Source organism: Lygodium microphyllum, chromosome 17 (genome assembly GCF_053477565.2).
Source record: "Lygodium microphyllum isolate KBCC chromosome 17, Lygodium_microphyllum_v1.1.10, whole genome shotgun sequence".
NCBI lineage: Eukaryota > Viridiplantae > Streptophyta > Polypodiopsida > Schizaeales > Lygodiaceae > Lygodium > Lygodium microphyllum.
In genome coordinates this window covers 969569-991669 of record NC_141151.1, presented here as the reverse complement: position 1 = coordinate 991669, position 22101 = coordinate 969569, and the positions used below count along the sequence as shown (strand labels likewise).

The window sequence follows — 22101 nt, the reverse complement described above, 5'->3', positions numbered from 1 at the left end:
TAAAGACCTTGCATTGGCTTGGGGTTGTAGTGGGGTGAAAGAAAAAGCCAGGAAAAAGCCATGTTTCTATGAGAGCTCATAATATTTCATGTTTTGCAGAGGTTGAATACATCATAATTAGATTCAAAGGTTGAATGCATTGTAATTAGATATATTAGGGCAAACTACCTTGTTGTTGCAATTGTCTCAATCCCCACCACTGCAGAGGATCTTTGAAGTATTGCATCCATAATGACTCCACCTTTGCCTTCTTGAGATTTTATTGAATGCAAAGGGGAGCTATGGATTGCAATACCAACTCTCCATTAAGACTTGAAGAAATGTTGCTAGTAAGAATGATGATCCGATGGATGATGATGATGATGATAACTCAGATCCTTTCTTCCATGTTGGCTCAAGGAGAGATAGACGTACTAGGACTGTGCTGACCCTCTCTCTATGCCATGCTTGCCATATATTCTCTCTCTCTCTCTCTCTCTCTCTCTCTCTCTCTCTCTCTCTCTCTCTCTCTCTCTCTCTCTCTCTCTCTCTCTCTCTCTCTCGCTATGCTTTCACAAAATTACATACGTACACACGCTCCCTCTCTTGCCTTCGCAAAAAAATTAACCTCTACAAAATTAAAGTGGGCTTCTAATCTAATCCATTCAAAGAGTTTGGAACACATGATAGAGTGAAGATTATTTTCTTTTTTCATTATTAGGAGTGAGAGGAGTGCATTAAGATAAAATCAGTTAATGAACCCATGTCTTGTGTTGGATTAGGTTTACAGCAAACCCTTTCAAGACCTTGATGTTCATGATAGCTTCAGGGCAAACCATGAATGCCTTGCTATCGATGATAGATGGTGGCATGATATCAAAAGGGCAACATGGTTTGGCTCTACCAAGCCAATCATGCGTTACATGATGGCTGCCTCACTACACGTAGCTTCAATTTGATCCTTGTAGAGAGATCACGAAGGAGGATGTATCCTCATAGGTTGAAGCAAGTGGTCTTAGCATGTAGAGGATAATAAGGTGATCAGAGGAGAAAGCACCCACCCATTGGTAAAAGGGAGGTATATATCAACCAAACCATATTGTAGGATTTTGTAGGCATAGCTTTTTCTTTTGTCTTTTTGTGGAGGGAAGGTGCAATGCTATTTGAGGGTTTCCATTGAGGAGTTTACAAAGAGAAAGCATTAGTTTTTTTCTTATAGACCATATGCTTTTCATTTGAATGAGAAAGGTATAAACTAATAGCTAATAGTGGATGTTGAAAGAGGAATAAGCTCCTTATGAAGTACGAAGATCCCAAGCAAACATGCTAGTGATTTGAAAATAAATCAACACTTTGTATACCAAGAGAGAAAGTGGTGGTAAAGGAGACATGGCTTTTATTTGGGGTTCTCAAATAGACACATCTTGGGCGCATCCCTCCCCCCCCCCCCCCTCCCCCCCACTATGCCTCTGAGAAATTTGGAATAAAATGACTCATAATGTGAATTTTCATTGAGCATATTTATAAGCCCCTTCTATTTTTAGAAAAATGTAAGTCAACTTGATAAATATACCCTTTTTTTTTAACTCATATGGTATCTTACATGTTCTATAAGGTGGAATCCCGGGGGATAACCCAAGGAATCATCTCAAAGAGGTTGCATTCATAGGAGTAGGCCATTCTTTAAGAAAACAAGGACTGTTCTAAATAAGAAGGGCTGCAATATTTTATTCACGAGGGCTTGAAAAGTAGCGAGCGCATTTTGAAAGTCCAAATGGCATAACCAAGAAGTGATATAACCCCCTTCCAATCCTAAAAGCTATTTTGAACTCATCTCCTTCATTCATTCAAATTTGATGATAACCCGAACCAAGATCAATTTTGGTAAAGTCCTTTGCATCTTTAAGTTCATCCAAAAGATCATCAATTTGGGGAATAGGATACCCATTCTTGACCATTGACTTGTTGAAATCCCAATAATCAATACACATACAAAATGATCCATCCTTCTTCTTGACTAAGAGTACGGGAGAGGCAAACAGCGATTGACTTGGCTAAATTAAACCATTTGCAACAATTCTTTGACTTGTTGCTCCACCTCTTTCCTCTCAAACTTGGACAATCGATATGGAGGTTTGTTGATGGGCTTTGTATTGGGCAACAAGTCGATAGGATGATCAACCTCTCCCTTTGGAAGTAAAGATGATGATGACTGAAATAAATCCTTGTATTCCTCCAATAGCTCTTCCAATCTTGGTTCCTTTTTCTTTGTAGAAGAAGATGGTTAATTTGATGACTAATCTTCATCTACTTTCACAAGCAAAAGAGTGAAGATACATGACTTGGCATTGATTTCCTTTCACAATTTCTTCATGGAGATAAGTTCTATATGTTCGTAGTCTATGCCTTTCAATTATATGTGTTGTCCTTGCCAATTAAATTCCATATGCATTTGCTCCAAATCTAGAGTAAATTTGCCAAGGGTTTTCAGCCAATTGCAACCAATAACAATGTCAATAGGCCCCATATCAAAGTAATCAAATCCACTTGTATTGTTCAAGAGAGCGATAGTTCAATTGAAGTATATGGACATACTTATTTACTAGACTCACATGCACCATTGGCAGCTTGTATCCGCAAGGATGATTCCATATCAATGGGTAGAAACTTTAGTTGGTTTAAAGATTTGGTGTTGATGAAGCTATGAGTGCTACCCGTATCTACTAAAATATGTGAAACCTTGCCATTACCTTTGAGTCTAAGTGTATGTTCCCCTTTGCATCCAATCCATTTATAATGTGAAATAGTATACAAGGAAGAATGAGAATCATGAGTGCCACCTAGATTAAATGGAAACATGTCCATGTGACAATAGAATCCTTCATTAGTGGCATTATCTTCTTCATGAATTTCTTTGACCATTGGATAAGCATAAATATGTAATAGATTGCCCTCTTGATCCTCTTCTTTTTCAACACATCTTGAGTGATTACTATATTGATTTTTGAATTCTTGGATTTGCACTTCAGCTTATGGACTTATGACCACTTCTCCCCACATTTGAAGCATAATCCTTTGGCATGCATTTCTCTAAGCTTGTCATCCTCGTGAGGAAGGGAGCTATTGTTAGAACTTTTTTGGGACAATTTAGGAGCATTTTATGCTCTTGAAAATTTTCCTCTTGTCTCAACCACATTTTTGAAATTTTACCCTTGTTTCTATGCATAATTTCAACCCTTTTTAGAGGCACAAATAGCAGGGAAAGGTGGCACTTTGCTGCTATAAATGTTTTGACTATTATAACCCCTATTTTCTTGCTTTAAAGTGTCTCTTGATTGGCTTAAAACTTGTCCATATTCTATAGGTTGATTGGAAAAATTATTGCCCACATTCCTTTTCTCGAAATTTCTTGCATCTCTCTTGTACTTCAAGGAATATCTGTCAACCAATTGTATGGCCTCACGTAAAGTTTTTGGTTGTTGAGCTCCCACCTCTAATGATAGGGTAGGGTCAAGATAAAAAATGTACTTATTTAGCTTAGCAAAATTTGAAATGCCTTCAACATACATGGAGAGATTTAAGTAGGTGTTGGAGTAGTCTCTAATAGACATCCCTCTTTGAGCATAAGCATACTATCTTCTTTGAACCCTTTCTTTTTCCAAAGAGGAAACGAAACCATCAATCATTGCTTGCTTAGACTCCTCCCAAGTGAGAAAGTTTTGCCTAATATTGTGCATGTAGCGCCACTAAGTATGGGCGTAACCTTTAAGATGAAGAGCTATAAAATAAATCTTGGATTCTTCACTTTGAGAATAAACGATGAAGTACAATTCAAGCTTGTTAATCCATTCCTCCCACTCCAAAGGTGAAGTCTTATCCCCTTTGAAATTAGTGATATTGATCTTTTCCTTATACTCCTTTTCATTGTAAGATGGCTATCCATAAGAATGTTGCTTCCATGAGTCTTTGTTCCAATAGTGTTGCCTAAAAGTAGGTGGCACAAAACCATGAGATGAAGGTTAACCATTTGAAACATGCTTTTTATTTGAGAGATCATGGGCTAATCTTCTCCCATAATTTCTTCCACCTTCATGAACTTGATTGTCAATTGCGTTTCCTTTTTGCACATTAGAGGACTGATAGTAAAAAGACTTGTAGAAGGGGTCACATCCATGATAATCATCATTCCCTTGATTGTTATCTTGTTCCCCTTCATGTATAAGACTATCCTTTGGGCTGCTAAACTGAGGCCTTGTGGTATGAATGCCATGGATTTGTGAAGGGTGATGGTTATCCCTCACTCTTGATGGTTCTCCCCTTTCAAAAGTATGCATAGTTGGCTAAGAACTTTCTTTGTTTGGATAAGGAAAAATTGCCAACAAGAGGGGTTGTATATGGATCTTCAATAAATTGAGGTTCTTTTTGTGGCTTGCTACCAATTTTTTTAAAGGCTGAAATGAGTTCTTGGAATAAAGATTTGTTGCTTTGTTGCAAAGATCAGTGATACCCTTTTTACTTGTGCCATCCCTTGCAAAGATCAGTGATACCCTTTTTACTTGTGCCATCCCTTTCTTTGTGTAATACCCTTTTTACTTGTGCCATCCCAATGCTTAATAGCTCAATGGGAAGCTTATTATATGGGGATATACCAGATTTCAAAAGCTATCAATGTGGGTTGGAGACTTTAGGTGAAACAATGATAAACAATATCCCCCTGTATGCTGTCTAGGGTGTTGTCTCACTGTACCTACTATCTAATAAATCAGCAATAACTTGAGCTTTCGATATCATATTGATAAAACTTTTGATTCAAATCAAATCTTAGGATCCCCTCTTAGAATGGAGCTATTAAGTTCTCAATATGGATTATGATAGAGTTTTTTATAATAGGATCTTCAGTGCTGAATAGAAGTTTTTTGCACCCTATCGACAACCTATAAGTGCCTTGTTTGACCGTGTGGGAGTATCTTGAGTGAAAGTAATCCTTGTAAACCTTTGTAGAAACCTAAAGAGGGTTATGAGGCACTTGTAGGGATCAAGAATGACCTGTAGATTGGTAGGTACATGCTGTATAAACCTGTGTAACTATGCCCACTTGTATTTATTTAAAGAATAAGAGATGCCCTGCAGCTCTTCCAATATTATTCCAATGGAACCTCAACCACTTGTAGCACTCTGAATAGGGCTGATCAATGCTGTGCTACTGTTAAAATCTGACAATGGGAATGCATCTACACCTAAACTTGAAAATCCCATTGGGCTCTGAGACTTGAGGGGTGTGCAAAGTTCCTCCTCAAGCCGGGTTGTGCACCCCTTTAGGGTCATAATCAGGAAGGGATGGTCACCTTACTATTGTCTTTCAGACTCACCTAGCATCCACTTTTTCATCGTGGAAGTCGAAATGGCAAGTACATTCTAATGGCTAATCAAACAAGGATGCTATGGATTGATTGAAAAAACCTTTGAATTCTTCAATGAAATGCAAGTGGGTATTAGGAAATGACTGAATTGAAAGTGCTATGGATAGAGCATTACCCTTTTGCATGACTCATTGATTTTATAATATCCCACTTATCATTTTCATCATTATTTTAGTCCTATGGCATCAATGTTCAGTTATCCAACAAAATTCCAAGTTAAGTAGATAGTGAATAGCATTTATGCAATAAATTTGGCATCAATATATGAATGGGCAGGAAAGAAAATTCATAAAGCAATCATAATGAGTTCTAGGTTGAATTCTAAATGCCCTTCAATGGTGATTTAAGAGGATATGTTATACTCAATCTCTCTTTATCACAACAGTAGGATTGGTTCAACAATTGGATGAAAAGAGAGATTAAGTTGAAAGCAATAGAATTACCTCTTAATTGTTGAGAATAGCAAATGATGCTTGCCCATAAGTGGCTTTGTACTAGAAAGTAGATAATGATGTATGCTCTAGGAAGAGATGTCTAAAATCCCATAACCACAGAGAGGAAAATTGGTACTATCCATAAAGCTATAAAGGCATGTACTTGACACTCATTTCAAAAAAATGGTACAATCATTTTGAGTCCCTCAAGATTGTGTTTATGAGTCCAAGCTAATCTATCTTGGAACCTAATTCACTTGAGTTACAATTCCTCATTCTAATCATGTATCATGTGTTTGATTTTCATCCACCATAGCTCATCTAGTTCTAGGTCCATGATTCTCAACATGGTATCAGAGCCATGGCTGAGCTAGGTAGCTAGTGGTGTGATTTCTTCTTTGCAAGCTCTACAATTTGTCCCTCCTTCCTTCTTCTCCTTGTACAAGTCCACTTTTAGGATCTGTTGCACGTACACCTGCTTCCAGCTTTGCTACTTGTTCTACTAGAGCTCTTACTTGTTACTATTTCTCTGCTTGCAACACAGTAAATGCTTGTTGCACTTGTTGTAACTCCTATTGTGTAGCTGCAAGCTCTTGTCTAAGGGCCACATGAGTGGATGCCAACCTCTCATTCTCATTCAAACAGGCCATTGAATCACGGTTAAAGCCCTAACATCATTCAGAGAATGCGTAGTGAAGGAAGCATCATCAACAAATTTAAGAATGGCAAGATCTTAGCAACCAAATAACACAGCTCACAAAAGAACTGCAGGCAGCTCGTGTAGAAGCAGAAGAGACTTCTATCATGAAGGTAGAAATTGACAATCTTTGAGAGGAAATGCAACATGCCAGGATTGCCTTTGAGTATGAGGAAAATGCAAATTCTGAATTACTAGAACATAGAGGAGCTATGGAGAAGAATCTTGTCTCAATGGCTAGAGAGGTGGAGAAGTTACGTGCTGAGCTTTCAAATGCTGAAAAATTAACTCGTGTTAGGTTCTACTCTAGCACTTATGGTGCAACAAATTTTTCTTATCCCTCTGTAGGGTTGTATGGAGATACCTCTGCTTCATCGCTTCATGGCTCGTCAAGCTCCTCTTGGAGCATGGCTACATCGTGCGAGCTTCTGTTCAAGATCTAAGGAACCTTAGTAAGACAGCCCATTTGTTGAAGTTACCTAAAGTAGATGAAGGGTCTTTTGATGTTGCCATTGAGGGGTGTGATGGAGTTTTCCATAGAACTTCTCCTTTTTTCTTTAATATAATGAATCCACAAAAAGAACTGCTTGATCCAGCAATAAAGGGAACATTGCATGTACTGAGGGCTTGTGCAAAAGCTTCATCTGTAAAAAGGGATTTCTTAATGTGAGGTGCCCGCCCATCGGCTGTCCAGGCACTCTTTTAGCGGTCTATCGAGAAATGAATCTAAGATTTGTTGCTCGGCACTCCCATGGAATGTTCTGAGTTTTGTCCCCTAGGGTTTCCCCAATCCGCCTCGCAACGGAACATTCACGGCCGAACCCACTAGGATCGACCTGAAATTCAGGTTCCTAGTTGTCAAGGTCTCTTGATAGCATTCTAGCGTCGGGTTTTGGACATCCTACTTTACGCAGAGATACCCAATCCGAAGTAGATCCATGCCGCACTTGGTTCAAAGAGAATGGGAAACGAGAGGGATGTGCTGCTCAACCTCTCTGCCCGTAGGGCATAGTCCCATTCCAATCCCCTAAAACAGCATGGATCAGGTTCTAACCTAACAATACCTAAAGGTCGAATTATGATAAAATCTTGTGAGAAGCCTCCCAGTTTTCTGGGACCACCCTATCGTAGGATGGACCCATCGGGGGTTCCGCCCACTGCTTCCCTTAATAGCTTTAGTTTTCTAATTAGGTCCTACCACATTTATGTGTGATACTTAAAGTCAGCTTAAATAATTAAGCCTTTTAGGGAACATGGTTCATTCGCATAACTTATAGCATAGACATGAAAACAGAGCAAAGCAGTCTATTGATAAACAAGATTCAAACAAGTTCCTTAACTTATCTTCAAGTTAATCTTTGTCTCCTACCCATACAGGAGAAATTATATATCGCTTCTGTCCAACAGAAGTATCTCTTCTGGCCTACAGAAGTAACTGGTCCAAATCTCATGGTACCACAAACTCAATCCTCTATCTAGAATAGGATCTCCCAACATGCCCAAACGTTGGGGGCCATGGAGGTCTTCAACTCCATTCTAGACCTAGCAAGGGGTGTCCAAAGCTCCAATTGATCCACAAGCTATCTAGGAGCAAAACATCATTCTCGTGGTTGGCCTTTACACCACTCGACCTTCGGCACATGAATCGAGCAGTGACCTCTTTGGGTTAATCCGCGGTGCGATCATGGAGGTGATCCACCCGTGCAAAATATCCTTCCTTAATTAAATCCTTTACAAATCAAGCACAAACAAGGCATTCAACCTAATATCATTTTCCAAGAAAACATTCCTTTATTCCCATGCCGACTTGTCATCATAGACCCTTGCCATGCATTTGCCATAAATCACAAGCACTTGGAATAATCATCCAAACAACAACTAACAACCAGTTGAATGTAAAAGCATTCAGGATGTTGTTAGATCAACCGACAAAAAAAACCAATTGTATTCTTGCCAAACAATACAAGAATAGTCGCGATAACATTATCATCGCATATATGTTCTTCCCCTTGGGATCAAAGAGTGATTCTATGTATAATTTACTTAACACTTGTATGCATAATTTTTAATGTCACAATTATGCCATTCATAACCCTTGATCAATTCCTCCTTGTAATTGCTCTATCAACAAACAAGCCATATGCAACTAGGTGCAATTAACTTTCCTTACTACATGTACTTTGCAAGCTTGATCTTTTAAATACGTGAGATAAAATTTATCCCTTCCGATGACCTATACTCGTGCATCATAGTATGGGCCTAACGTATCTCATACGATAATCAAAGCAAGCATCTATCAATTTGAAAATACATTACTTACGACTGGAACCGTAGTTGGATTGACAGTGATGCCTTTGCCCGAAGCCTTATTGCTAGTTGTAGGATTGTCATCCGCACACAACATTCTTCTCTTGGAGGCCATCGTCCACAAGTAGACTCAAGAGATTAAGAAGATGGAATAGATTCAAGATGGGAGATCGTAAGAGAAAATGGTTAAGTCGAGGATCGAGATAGAGGGGGATTGTGCAGCCTCTCGGGGTGACTATATTCTCTCTCTCTCTCTCTCTCTCAAGAGCTCTCTCACAATCTCTTGGAGGGTATCCTTCTCTCTACCTCTCTCTCGTAGCCTCTCGGTGTCTCCGTATCCTCTCTTGTACCTCCCCATGCCTCATATTTATAGTGAATTAGAGGAGAGGGCTTGTGGTGGCTGAGAAGTGGAGCTCTTTGTGGAGGGGGATCTTGGAAAGATCAGTGATCTGATGCTCAGATCATAAATTTGATGGTTCCATTGGCTCCGAAAGGGGGGGTAAACCCCAAGACACTTGCTTAGAAAGCTCTTAGTTCACTTCTTCTTCTTTTCTCTGTTCGAAGTGTTGTTTTCTATTCGTGGACTGCGATCGCGGCGTGCACGATTTCGCAAATCCTCTCTTTATTTTTTTCTTTTTGTAAAATCTCTAAACTAACTAAAACATCACTTGCCTTTTCTTTTAAATAACATCCGGTTCTAGAAATCTCCATATCTTTTTTTAGGATAATATCTAAAATATCTAAAATATACTAGTTTTGCCCAAAATTTAATATTTTTGGACCATCCAAACTATACACATTAATACTAGTGATTAATATAGCTCATAAGTCTCGTTCACGTTGTAACTTATGTGAAGGGTGGCTACGGTCCTTGTCAATCCAAGAAAAATATCAGATTTACGACTCTCAATTTTTTTAAATAAAATATTTTTAATTAAATATAAATATTAGTTATTAATGTTAGTTTGTTTTTACCTTAGTTAGTCTTTAGTTAGTAATCTTACTAACTTATTATTTGACTAACTAACTTTCGAACTAACCAACTAACTTTTATTGTGTGGAAATATTACACTAAATATCATCCACAACTGTAGTAGTTTATAATCCGATAAGAAAGCCAGAAGATGTTGATGAGAGCTTTTTTAGCGACCTAGAATACTATTAGATCAAATGCATGGTATATGCTATAAAAAACACTAGTAGAAGCTGAGGCTTGGAAGTTCTCGAAGGAACGTGGCTTAGATCTGGTGACAATAAATCCAGCAATGGTTGTGGGAGGGCTTTTACAGCAGACCATGAATACAAGATCAAAAGTTATCTTGAATTTCATGACTTGTGCGGCTTCTACATTCCCAAATGCAGTTTTGGGGTGGGTACATGTAAAGGATGTGGGAGAAGCCCATATTAAGGCTTATGAAACACCTACAACGTCCAAGCAATGTACATGTGTATATGCATCACAAAAGCATTGAGCAAAAAGATTGTGTCAAGAAGACTAGAGGAAAAAGCATGTATGACAAAAGGGATAAGGAGCACAAAAAAAGCTAAGGAGCATAAAGATAAAGAAGTCCAAGAAGATCAAGAAGAAGATCAAAGGTTACCAAAGAAGCAACAAAACAAAAAAAAGGATGAAGAAAATATTTTCCGTTGCTACAAACCAACAAAATGTTTTGCAAAAATTTACCATAGAGGATCTCGAATTCCCTAAGTGGATCTGCTTCCCATAGTAGATGTAACAAACCCTACTAAGATGTAAAGTTTCAAGCCTTAACTTGACTAGGTTGCCAAAGAGCTAGTCTCCTGGTCCATGTTTACATGCAGGGGGGCAAAAGCCAACAAGGATAGGAACTCATCATTTGAGGGGGGTGTTGAGAAAAACAAATGATGCTTGCCCATAAGTGACTTTGTACTAGAAAATAGACAATGATCTATGCTCTAGGAAGAGATGTCTAAAATCCCATAAGCACAAGAGGAAAAGTGGTACTATCCATAAAGCTATAAAGGCATGTACTTGACACTCATTTCAAAAAAATGGTACAATCATTTTGAGTCACTCAAGATAGTGTTTATGAGTCCAATCTAATCTATCTTGGAACCTAATTCACTTCAGTTACAATTCCTCATTCTAATCATGTATCGTGTGTTTGATTTTCTTCCACTATAGCTCATCTAGTTCTAGGTCCATGAATCTCAACATTAATGTTGATGAAGAGTAGTAGATGAAACTTCAACCAATCAATATTTAGCACAATCCATCATCAATGGATCAAGATTGAAGATCATAAAGTTGGCTTTAAGAAGAATTTGTCCCATGATGATTACTTCCATTTTTGACTCCCGATCATTAAGATTGCTCCAATGCATCAAGAGAATCCAATGCTTGTATAGAAGTCCACAATGATTTAGTGGAGAAGATCCTTTGAGCCTTGAAGAATGAAAATTCTAGATAGAATCAAGAATTTTAAGAATTTTTAGACATTGCCATGTTCAAGAGGTTGAAAATGCCTTCAATCTTGAAAGAATGCTTCAATGTAAGCCCATTCTTGATATAATAGCTTCAATCTAACCTTTTCGAGGTTGTAGACAACAAAAGCCTCATGGATTGAAGCCTCAAGGAAGCAAAATTTGATAAAGATTAATGGTGGCTACCCTATTTTTCCCCAATTTGAGATGGGAAAAATGCTTCCAATCTTGCTTCAAAGCTTCAATATATGCCCAATGTCAGTTGTAGATGTTTGCCTTTCACTTCTTGAAGCTAAAAGGCACCAAGATTAACTCAAAACTTCAAGAAATTGCTAAAATCTTCATGCTATCCATGATCAGCCATAGCTAGGATTATGATGAGAGCTTCAAGGTTGAAGGAAAGTGAAAGATCAAGTAGAAGAAGGTAAATACTTCATGTTAGGGTTGCCCTTGAGCCATCAAATGAAGGAGAAGCTCAATGAAGCTCATGATTTTTTATTTCCAAGACAAGGGGATGCTAAAAAAATCAACGCAAACTATCTAGGCCCTTCTCTTACATCACGTGATAAAAAATTTGATGAATATCAAGCATAAGGGTAGTCAATAGGTTGCCCAAGGCATCATGAATCATCCGTGTAGGTTGCATGAAGAGATATGGCCATGACAAAGAGACATGAGGAGAGAACTCCATAGAAGCTTTCACAAAGAAGCTTGGAAAGAGGAAAGAGAATCCTGCTTCAAAAAGTAACTATATTTTAACTCTTCTAAACCCTATTTAGTCTCCATTTAAGTCTAAGAACCTTAAAAATGGCGCCAATTGACCCATGAACTACTAAAATAACCTTGAATCTGCCATTATTCCTTTAGGCCTTCTTCAAGATCCTCAAATTTAGTCATGACTTATTGTAGAGAACCTTAACTAGTCACAATTTTAATTGTGTCAAGTCCTGTGGCTAATTCTAGCCCTCCATTTACCTTGTGCCTAATCTTGTAACCAGATTCACCATGAAAATGACCTTCCCATTGGATCAAAGATGTGCTTTGATACCAATGTAAAGAAGCTAATTTCAACAGGAAAAATTTAAAAAAGAAAATGACTAAATTGCCAAGAAACCATAGCCAAGGGGGCTAGGTTGAAATGGTATTATCATTAATGGTTGAGAATCAATTCATGAGAGGCTGCAGCATGGTATGCACCCCAAGCTATCGTGGCCAAGAGTATGCACTCTTAGATGGTGGGAGGTTAACTCAAACATGAAAAGTTAGAAAAATGGCAAAAAGATCCTTGGCTAGTTACAACTTAGCCTTTTATACTTAACCCTAGTAGGCTAAATATTGGCTAAGACATTAAGGCATTTTTACTCTATTCCATGTAGAGACTTTAGCTCAGAGTCTATCTCATTGTGAGATGTTAACGCCTCAATCCAAATGATCGACTTGAGGATTCCTAAACTTTGAAGGCCTCCTAAACAACAATCTAACACCCACCTAAAAAGGGTCACTTTGTTACCAATCAAACATGAGAATGTGGTCTCTTAATATGATCAAGATTGAGGGCTTCCACTTTCCTTGATAGGTTTTGTTTAGTTATCTAATTAGCAAAGCATACTACTGTGCATTGTGAAAATATATAAAAGGAGATTCCTTTAATTATCCTATTACACAAGATTCATTGTACATAATTTAGGCACAAGACACAAAACAATAAATAATGAAAGCATCTCATTTAAATTAGGGTTCAATTCCTTAGTTACAATCCTTGTAAGGATCCCATGAATCCATGTTAGTCCCCGCAAGGATTCTTGATCTCTTAAGGTCATTCCACCTCATGACTAGTATTTTAGGCATCCATCGCTATTTGATGATGGGAATCATGAAGCTTTATATCACTATCATAGGCCACCAAGGGATCTATTGGTTCAAAGCCCATGTAAGCTCCTCCACGCATGGTGATGTAGCAACCACATGATTGTCCTTTTTTACCACTTTAGCTCTCAAGCATGGGTTCCAAGTAGTGTGCTTCTAGGATTATCTCAATCATTCTGGCATTCCCATTAGACTTTTGGGCAAATCCAATTACCCATTTCTTAAGTATTCCTGGAAATCCAATAGCTACATATCCTCTTTGTAGTGACCCTATGAATATAATATCTTCATATCCTCTTCAATCTTCTAATTAATCCACAAGAAAAATCATAAAGTAGCAATATCAACACAATGAATATAACATTTTCCAATTAAAAAATACAATCAACCAAAGTAACCCTTTTAACTTGAATAAAAATAAGTAAATATGAAATAAGAAACTCAAACCCAATTATTGCTACTTAGTATGCTATGGTTTACATTCTTGATGCAATTTTCTAAGTTTATCATTAGAGCATCTTGGGGTAAAGCTCAATGCTATGGAGAATACATATAAGGATATAAGGTACATGCTTGGTCCTACTGCCTAATTAAATCTTGGAGAATGTATATAAGGGTATAGGGTGCATGCTTGGACTCTCAAACATGTTGAATGCTATAAAGAAGATAAAGGAGTAATGTGTTTGGATAGGGTATATGCCAATCTCAATGCCATGGAAACTTTTTTTGTAGGGTGGGTGTTTGGCTTGGACCTTGGTCTTGGTGCTATGGAGAATGTAAGGTATTGGATTGATGCTTGGCTTGCCCCTAAGGTTGAGCTCAATGCTATAAGGAATACACATCAAGGTGTAGGGTGCATACTTGGCTCTAGGTCCAATGTCAAGTTTACATAAAATATACTTTGACATGATGCATGCTTGGATGTAGGACCTAGCTAAATTTTATATAGAACATGGTTGGCTAACATGTGTGCTTAGCCCTAGGGAAAAGCTTAGTGCTATTCGCATAAGATGTTTCAAAATCGTAAGGATAGGATGAGGCCCAAAAAAGTTATAATGACCTAGCTATGAACTTATCTCAATCAACTATATGCTTGTGCTACTCCCACAGATTCTTCAATCTATCAAGGTTCATTATATTTAAATTAACTATTAGAAAAAGAGTGTGAGAGAGGGGGAAGAATTGCTTTTATACATATCATTTTAAGTGGTTACTTTTTGGTCCATGAAATCACAAGAAATCTTCTCAGATATCTAGGAAATACTTCTATATACAAATTGATATAGACCTTTTTCCATTTTTCATAATAGACATGGTAGGGTACTCTTTTGACTTATAAAAAACAATGATCTCATCAATTGGCTTGCACTTAGTCTAGAATATGGAATATTACTAAATTAGATTTTTGACATCCTCAAAATCATTCACATAAGATCCTCATATAGTCTTGGTTGTTGATGTAGTGCATAATAGAGCATTGGGCCTCTATTCATTAGTAGCATTGTCTAAGAAGTAGTTCTATAATCTATTTCATTAATCTTCTGAGTAGGATAGCCCTATGGCTCAATGCTAGCTATAAAGAGTATTGTTGTCTATTGTTGAAAAAACTTGGTGGTTTTGTTTTTAGTATTGTTGTTCTTAGTTTCATTGTTGGTGTGATGTATCTGCCCTAGCTAAGGTAGAGGAGGCAACATTTAGTAGTCACTTTGACACCTCCACGAGCAACATTGTCAGGGCAAACCCAATTTGAATGCATAGACTTAGCTGGTCACGTAGTCCTCAAGTTTACCTTGTAGCAAAATGTCAAGGCCTTAATCCAAAGGATCAATCTAAGTGTTCTTATATACGAAGGTTTCCTAAACAATAGTCTAACACCCACTTAAGAAGGGTCACTTTGTAAACAATCAAAGGTGAGAGTGGGTGTTAACATCATACTTGGTTCAAAGAGAGTGAAGCTATCATTTGGACTTCCATGACTGTTGGGATTTGTACTGAATTGTACTCTAGTCCCGTAAAACTGTGTTAGGCTAGTTAACTATCCTATCAAATTGGGGTCAGATTTTAACACCGCTATCTATTGATTAGGAAAGTTATTAGACTGATCGGGTCCACCCAATCATAGATTCTTAGTCTGTAAGATCGAGGTCTCCACTTTCATTGATGGGTTTGTTTTAGTTATCTAATCAGCAAAGTATACTACTGTACTATGAGAACATAATAGCTTTCTTTTATTATTCTATTACACAAGGTTCATCACACATAATTTAAGCACAAGGCATAAATGATCAATAATGAAATAAATTCCCTTTAATTAGGGTTCAATTCCTTTATTGTGATCCTTGCAAGGATCCAAATTTATATGAAGCTATCTTAGCCCTCACAAGCAATCTACACTCCTCAAGGTCATTCCACCTCTCAACTAGTATTTGAGGCAATCCATCTCTATTTAGTGATGGGGATCATGAAATTCTACATGTCCATCATAAGCCATTGAGGGACTTATTGGCTCAAAGCCCTAGCTAAGGTGATGTAGCAATGATGTGGTTGACCTTTTTTACCACTTTAGCTCGTCACCCTGGATACCAAGAAGTGCCATTGAGAGCAGAGTTTTGAGCCCACGATGTGCCTAAAAATTTCCAAAAAATCCAGAATTTGGGGGAAAAATATTCGACATTGAAGGTGGCGGCTCCAGCTAGGACGATTTTAAGCACCAAGTGAAAGACGGCTTTTAAAAGGCATCCGAGTGACACTTGTGATTTGATAATTACTCAGACTGGCGTGCAAGTTGTCAAGAGTTGCCAATCAATGCGGGATGTCAAGCCGGATGCCCAGGATTTTTCAGAGTTCAATTCGGATGCTGGATGAGGGAGGAGCCAACAAATGGTCAAGATTCGAAGAGGTGGACATTTGAGAGGCCAAATGCGATGTGCCTTTTGGAGTTGGGGCCCCCTAAAAATTTTATGCAACATCTTGGAAAAAACATGGAGAGAGAAGATGGAGGAAGCATGGCCTATAGGCGCCGAAAAATGCGCCCTCATGGATGGAGATGGAGATGGCAGGTTACAAACAACCTATGCAATCGACAATGACCGGCAATTTCTTTTCCTTTGCCGATCTTATTGCCTGTCTTCACTCGTGGAATGATGGACTGAATGAAGAGATGGAAATCTAGTCTTTATCTCTCCTCCCTCTCTCTCCTTTAAAGGGTTGTTCTTGTGTGCAAGAGAAAATGAAGAACGATGAAGGAAAGCTTGTCCGGTTGGGACCGGATTGCTTCCAGGTGGATGTAGACATGAAGATTGCTGATTGTGAAGATGATGGACATTGAATGTGGGGTGACCCGCAGTCCCGCAACAAAACCAAGATCCCAAAACACGAAACCTAAGCGGTAATTTGATTTTTATGAATAAAAAATGAGTTTTTATGAATAAAAAATGAGTTTTTATGCTATTTGATTGATGAAACATTGTTCCCATGGGCTGAATATTTTTTTTCTATGAGTTTTAATAGTTTATAATTTGAAAATCAGAAAATCATAAGTGATATGGCTGAAATTAATGTCATAAAACCCGAAAAACACGCGTTTAAGGGGTAAAAATGGGGTTTTTGCAAAATAAATGGGAAGTATGAGACATAACGCCTACAAAACCTAAGATTTTGCTGTCAAGGAACCTAAGGGCCACAGCCCATAATCAATCTTAATTTCTAGTCATTTTTTATTGAAGAAAATAGAGGAAAAATACCAAAAAATGGTGGAAAATGGGTTTTAAATGGGAGAAAATTAGGAAACGGTAAAAGGAAAATTCCAAAAAATTACATGTGTATTTGTGCAGTGTATAATGAAGTAAAGCATGAGGTTGGCCTCGGTCTACCCTCGTTTCCATGTTTTTGTTCACGTTTATCACCTTATGGCCTTGTAGGGGACAAGCCAACATAAAGGAATCGGTGGGAGCTTTGTTTTTGGACCGCAAAAATGAAGCCAATAAATTAGACATAATCCCAACCCAAACATGTTCCCCAATGTGGTGTATATGATTCTCTTCAAGAGAAGTCTTCTCCCTATTCTCAATGCCTTCTTCACATCCTCATCCTCCTCAATAATAGGCTACAAATCAAGTGATCTAATATTTGTGGCCCCTTTTGTCTCAAAGATGGAGACTCTCTCACTTGACACTAAAGGGAAAATGCCATAGCTAGCCTGCTCAATGATGTCCTCAATAGCCTCATCATTCACAAAAATACATATTCTATTGCCATTATGCCCATGTTGTGTCATTAGAGAGCCAAATGTAGCTTGCAAAGAGGCCTCCTGATTGAAGCTATGAAGTGGTCTACACAAGCTAGGCTGTAACTTCATTGTGGCAGTATTTGCATGAGAATACAATTAAAAAGTAGCAAAATTATCATATATTTTTATTTTGTTTAGTTTTTTGAAAAATGTTGGCTCACCATCTAGACGATGGCAAAGAGCATGACCTCTTCTCCCATATCCTTTTCTACTTGATGCCATGAAGCAATTTGAAACAATGTAAGCAACTAAAAATGTCATTGTAACCACTCATGACAATTTTTCAATTTGATTACAAAGAGATCCTAATTAAATTATGAAATATAAATAATGAAGAAATGGTGAAATAAAAAGATGCATACATATCTCTTCTTTGGAATGTGTGTCATGAAAAAGAGTCTTCACAATACTGATAAAGGCCACATGATGTGTGAGGAAAAAGAATATCCCCAAAATTAGAACCAGTGAGAAGACAAAACCCTAGTACTTTACTTTTGATTCACTCAAATAGGGAATACAGCCAATGTCAAAGAGAAAATAACAAAGGGTAGTAAAGTATCTACAATGCTCTTCGCCCATCTAGGTGTCCTAGGAATCCTATGATTGCTATCATGTACATTGGCTTGAAGGTTAACATATATGTTGAGTGATGATTTGCTTTACAAAAGCTTCTTGATCTTGAGGTGATATAGAGAACATGCTTATCAATTTTGTTTGAAATTTTGTTTCAATTGGAAAACTAAGCCAAGAAAGCTCCCCACCTCTCCACATAAACTTTTTCATTAATGGTAGGGGGAGGGGGAAGATGGAAAAGGGAGGGGTGTGCACAAGATGATGATAGGTGGCACAAGTAGTAGCCACCCAAAGGTGAAGACATTCGTGGGCAAGGGAGGATTGGAAGTCTTCCCCTTGCAAAAAAAAATATTTTAAAAATATATTTGTAGATACAAGGAAAGGGGTAAGATAGATGGGGGGCATGGGCACTCCTATCCATTCACGATGGAAAGGGTTGAAGCCTTTGGGAGACTACGGATGCCAACCTTTTAGGCCTCCCCAAAACGTTTTCTTCCTATGGCGGGGGGCCAACCTTTAAAAAAAGTGTTTTTATAGGGCTTGGGGGTGGGTGGGGGGGTTTGTTCTTCCTACCTACCCCCCTTACAAGGGCTTTGTAGACATGCCATGACATTGCTGCCCCATAAATACCTAGATAGGGAGTAGTAGTCACTTAAGCTTTGCTTGGGAGGTATTTTTGCACGTGATTCTCTATGCTTAGTGGTGAACCCTCACATATGCAACATCACGAGGGTGTAGTCTTGATATGTGCCTCAATGTTAAATCTTTCTATATCATGAATACAAAGGATTCCCTATTGATATATCTTGTGTGCCTTTTTGCTATGCCATTTTTGTGCCTCATGATAGGTTATGACTTGAAGTCTCATAAAGGTCCATAACACTTCGTATTAGAGCATTTTTAGCATGGACCATACTAACTGGAGAGAGGAGTATGCTTACAGATGCAGAGGAGATCCTACCATAAATGTCATGCAACATTACACGATGACCCCAACATGACATGTCACGATGCAACATGACACAACACGGCGTGACACCCCATGTTGCAACGCCCCCCAAGCATGTTACCTACTGAAAATTGGGAGAGAACTTGCTGTGCAAACAAAGTTAAGAGGGAGCCGTGGCATGATAGGGATGTGCAACATGCCATTCAAAAAGTTGTTGGAGATAGCTAAATCATGGAAGGAAACTTTCTTTGAAGAGGAGGATGAGCTATGTCATTGGCTCAAAGCCGCATACAAGAAGGAGCTATGGATAAAAAAATTGATTGAGTAGACAAAGAAGACCATCAAAGCACTAGAGAAGATCCACAAAGTGATAGATGTGATGCGTAATCTTGAAGATAAGTTTGAAGAGTTGGATGAAGACCTCAAGGAGGTCGACTAATAGTTGATCATGGTAGGAGAGAAAGCTAGGTTGTGGCAAGTGAAGATGACTAGAGATCTCGACATGGAATTACAAGGAGAAATCATGCTAAGGTGAATTGGGAGACTACCTCTAGATTTGACTCAAGCCAAATGATCCATACTTGAAGTAGATGAGAGTCAAAAGAGTCCACAAGCTAAAGAATGGAGTAAAGCCATCCAAAAAGAACAAATGAGCCAGGAAAAGAAGAAACATATGAAAGAAGAAGAAGAATTCTAGTCAAATGAAGAAGAAGACAAGGGAGAGGATGGTCCCGATCTTGGAACACCTCGTCCTCAACAAGGAGGAGCTAACTACTACTATCTTGACTACTATCCTAAAGACTACTACCAAGAAGGCTACCCTAAAGATCAATACCTCTACAACAAATACCCTCCTAAAGAAGATGGATAATACTACCCTGTAGATTTTCCCATCGACTACCACCTAAAAGGAGACTACCTCTACACTGACTACCCCTATCCCAAAGAATGCCAAAATGAAGGAGTTTAAGAAGAGTAAGAAATGATGGAGAGCAATGTGAAGGGAAAATGATGGAGAATGGATGTGAGTTCAAAGGTAGAAAATATTATGATGGAGTTAGGATACAAGAAAAAAGATGAAGATAGGCGGACATGTCAAAAAAATGAACCCTTGCACCCACATGTGTTGTAGCCCATTTGAAAAAAGAACTAGTGTTAGAAGAAATAGAGCTTGAGAAGTGGGAGGATGAGCATGATCCTGATCTTCAAACATCTCCACCCATTGAGATCCAACAGTGAGTTTCCTGGGGCAAGAAGGTACCAAGAACTGTCAAACCAACAACTTGTCAGGCAAGATACATCTCATAGGTCCAGAAGTCATGCATGTAATGGGTCTCGGGGTAGGAGAAGAGACCAAGCACAAGCATAACTGATAGAGCAAGAAGCTCAATACGTAACCATCCAAGATGTATACAAAACTGACAAACTTGTGATAGAGATAGGTGCCTGCCCCAATAGGCATATCAAATCAGCCCACTACAGACAAACTGCAGACATAAATCTTTCAAGAGAGCAAATGCATGTAACTGTCCCACAAGATCAAGCTCATTTGTAAATAAGACTCTGTGCACATTTGAATATACCAAGAGCCTTCCACTAAAAGTGAAGCTAGATGCAAAGAGATCAAGCAACACTCTAATACATCAAATGCATAGCATCAAACATGCCAAATCCTAGTAGGGTACATCTGGAGCATAAAGCCCAAGCTATCTCAAACCCGTAAAGCATAAGCCTGAAAGCATTCAAAGAGCATGTAATGGGAAACCAAATGTAATGCCCAGTAGATCCAAAATGCTCAAATACATATGAAAATAAAGCTCCAAGTAATTTTCAAGCATGGGCAAACCAAGTGGCATCCATATCTGACCAAGGCATAAATGCAAGAAGCCTAAATGTCAAGTAGTGACGATAGGCATAGACCAGTCCAACTGAAGCCAAATGCCAGTGAAGAACAACCAACTCAGAGCTTAATACAAGCTCAAAAAATTTCCGAAACCAAGAAGAAGTATTTGACAACGTCCAGATACATCAGTATGATCATTCAAACCTCTAGGAAGCACCCCGTATTCATGAACCAATGCATACACCAAGTAAATGAGCTTTAGCCCACTATATTATAGCAAGCAATTTACTATTATATGAAGCTCAAACGATGCTCAAATTTGCTCCAAATCAGTCCCAAAGCATAGACATAGCATCCCATAACATCTAGGCATCACCAGGCATCAATAGGCATCAAATGGGCAATGCCAAGAAGCATTAAACATTAAATGTCAAGTACTGCCCTGTTTTGATAGTCTTGGGACTGTGTATACAGCAAAGGGCTGAAGGGGGAATCACTCAAATCGATCACTAGGATTCAAGCACCAATGTTGGGGAGTCAAGCAATGCTCGGGAAGGTTGCCAAGAGTACCTGGAAGCCAAGAAGGAGTAGGGAAATGCCGGGGAGTAGATCAACCCAACCCCCTAAAAATGCGTCGAAAATTGTGCTGGTTGTTCCTAGGGGTTGGGGGATCTACAACAACCCTCGCGGGCACTGAGTAAGGTCAAGGGGGCTCCAATGCAGCCTGGGAAGAAGCCGATGAAGGTTTGGAAGCTCAGAGAGGAGGCGAGAGATCAAAATGTACCTACAAATGAAGGTGCCATGGCTGCCATTGAAGCTTGGGTTGAAGCTCTTCAAATCCAGACTAAAGAGAATGCTAGGAAATCTCCAATGCCTTTGCTCTAATATTAGTTGAAAGGAAAGTGGAACCCAGGAGGAAGAAGCTTGGCAGTTAGAGCTATGGTGGATGGAGAGCAAGAGCCAAGAGAGAGAGAGACTAAAAAATGGGAATTCCAACAACCACAATGTGTGGTCAGGCCTTCCTTTATTCAAACCGTCACTAAAAGAATAAAGAATAAGTGACAGTGACGGGCACTCACCACCTGTAGTGTGTAGTGACGGGTATTGTCAATGTAGTAATATACGAATGGCTAGGTGGAGGCTCCTTTACCCCCAACAGAACGAGTATGGAGAGCTAGGAAGCCAAAGGAAGAAGGTAGGCTAGAATAAGAAGAGCAAGAAAAGATAGACCAAGGCATGAAGGCCAAGGAAGAAAAGATAGAAGATGAATTAGACTTAGGTA

General features: G+C 38.7%; 1 pseudogene; it reads left to right on the top strand.

Annotated features, from left to right (window-relative positions):
• The first annotated feature begins 6670 nt into the window (after positions 1-6670).
• Positions 6671-10309, top strand: LOC148021491 (phenylacetaldehyde reductase pseudogene; annotated as a pseudogene).
• The last annotated feature ends 11792 nt before the right edge of the window (positions 10310-22101 follow it).